The sequence below is a fragment of the Silene latifolia genome, chromosome 7 (assembly GCF_048544455.1).
Source record: "Silene latifolia isolate original U9 population chromosome 7, ASM4854445v1, whole genome shotgun sequence".
Lineage (NCBI taxonomy): Eukaryota > Viridiplantae > Streptophyta > Magnoliopsida > Caryophyllales > Caryophyllaceae > Silene > Silene latifolia.
In genome coordinates, this window is record NC_133532.1 from 101,783,110 (window position 1) to 101,785,775 (window position 2,666).

Sequence of the window (2,666 nt, forward strand, 5' to 3'; positions counted from 1 at the left end):
TTTACGGGTATTCTTTGTTGATATCGTTCCAGTCTTACAAACTCGAGTGGGCGAGTTTGTCGGCAAAGCGATAGTGTAATCCTTGGGGACTACCGGTCGCAGCTGATCGCCACCACGGTCGCACCGGAGAAATAGTTTTTAAGGCAGCGGTTCCGCACCGCGTCACTACCTTTCCTCTGTCGGTATATCTGATCTCTGGCATTTATTCGTTACTGCATTCCTTTCGTAATTCGTTACTGTTTCAGAATTTACGAACAACACAATTAGTGACACATTAAACATTAATGGTAAATAAATAATTGGGACGAAAGGAATAATAACATACCATATCTAAAGCGAATTCCACGGAACTTTTTCTTTTGATTGGTGAAGTAGCAGAGACAAGTTCTTCATACTTGTATATTCTAACTGATGGTGATCCCTGTAAAAAAATTATATTAATTATAAAATAGAAAATATGATTTCAAAGTTATTATATTAATTAATTTTTATCTCTTACAAAGGGTAATTATACAATGCAGAACATTTATAATTATATTAAGTGATTAATGAATTTAATCACACGATTCATACCAAATATATGATCGGTGGCCTTTAATTAATATTCTAGTATCAATCGATCGTTATTTATTCAGGTAAATAATTGTAATGAACAATCCAAGTGTAAATATATAAGATTTCATTAAAATCTCATAGAAAGATTTAAAACCTACAACAAGAAACAACAAATTTAATTTCTACAAGTGCAAATATATAATATATGTGTACAAAGATTAGGGATCGAGTTTTTTTTGGGTGTAAACTAAGTCTTTGCATGCCCCTAGACCAATGTATAAAATTAAATTGTTCTTCCATGCACAAAATCGCTACTCAAAGACTCGAAGTAATAAGTGTTTTGATATATTCCAACACAAGTTGAATCAAATATCGAACGAACACAAGTAATTTATTTGTAGTCACATAAATCAACAATCATGCATGATTAAAGATGAAGTAAAAAAAGGAGATTAGGGCATAAACACATATGCGTGACGGTTACCTTTTCCATGGTGAATGTTCTTTGAACAAAGCTTGTTGTAGAAAGGGAAAAAGATGGCAATTTATGAGAAAAATATGGGAAACTTTATGAGTAAAACTAGAGAAAATGGGGTTGTACTTTGTTCTTTAATTTAATTTGCAAGATGAGTGTTTGTGTGATATTAATACTAAAATAATGAAATCAGAGTTTCAATTTATAGTCAAAAGAGTAGGAAAAACACAAAAGGAGATGATTATTTATTTCCTTACCGATGAATTTTTTTATTACAAAAGGTACCGAATACACAGAACGTGACGATTTGTGCAAGGAGCATAAACGATAATAACGGTTTGTTTTAACGTATCACACGATATTATACTAAATTTGAATACTCGTTGGGATAAACAATAACAACTACGAGTAACAGTTTGCCCAATGTATTACACGATATTATTTATGCATAAACGATAAACGATTTTACTAAATTTGAAAAATTATCATGCTTGATTAAAGATGAAATTTAGTATAAAACAAACCATTATTATTGTTTATTATTTTAACGGTTTCATATCTAGAATAATATCGTCTAATACATTAGTGCAAACTGTTGTTTGTTATTGTTTATCCCAACGATTTTTCAAATTTAGTATAATATCGTGTGATACGTTAAAGCAAACCGTTATTATCATTTTTTATTCTAACGGTTTCATATCTAGAATAATATCGTGTAATACATTCGAGCAAATTGTTACTTGTATTGTTTATCCCAAGATTTTTCAAATTTAGTATAATATCGTGTGATACGTTAAACAAATAGTTATTATCGTTTATGCTCCTTGCGCATGCACAAATTGTCACATTCTATGTGTTCGGTACCTTTTGTAATAAAAAAATTCAGTACGTCTCATGAGAAATCGTCTCCCACTAATTTAGTGGAAGACATAATAGGGAAAATGGAAATTCAGTGGATCCCTCCCTCTATCATGTGAGAGGTCTCTCAATAAGGCTATTGAAAGACCATTTCTCTGAAATAAAATCTGAAATAAAAAATTTTATTAGTAAGGAAATAAATAATCATTTCCTTTCGAGTTTTTCCTACACTTTTGACTATAAATTGAAACTCTAATTTCATTATTTTAGTATTAATATCACACAAACACTCATTACAAATTAAATTAAAGAAAAAAGTACTACTCTATTTTCTCTAGTTTTACTCATAATTTCTCCCTTATTTTTCTCATAAATTGCCATCTTTTTCCCTTTCTACAACAAGCTTTGTTCAAAGAACACTCACCATGGAGAAGGTAACTGTCACGCATATATGTTTATGCCCTAATCTCCTTTTTTACTTCATTTTTAATCATGCACGATTGTTGATTTACGTGACTACAAATAAATTACTTGTGTTCGTTCAATATTTGATTCAACTTGTGTTGGAGTATATCAAAACACTTATTACATCGAGTCTTTGAGTAGCGATTTTGTAATGGAAGAACAATTTAATTTTATACATTGTTGTCTACAGCGAGCAATTGGTTTACACCAAAAGAAACTCGGATCCCTAATCTTTGTACACCTATATTATTTATTAATTATTTGCACTTGTAGAAATTAAATTTGTTGTTTTTCGTTGTAGGTTTTAAATCTT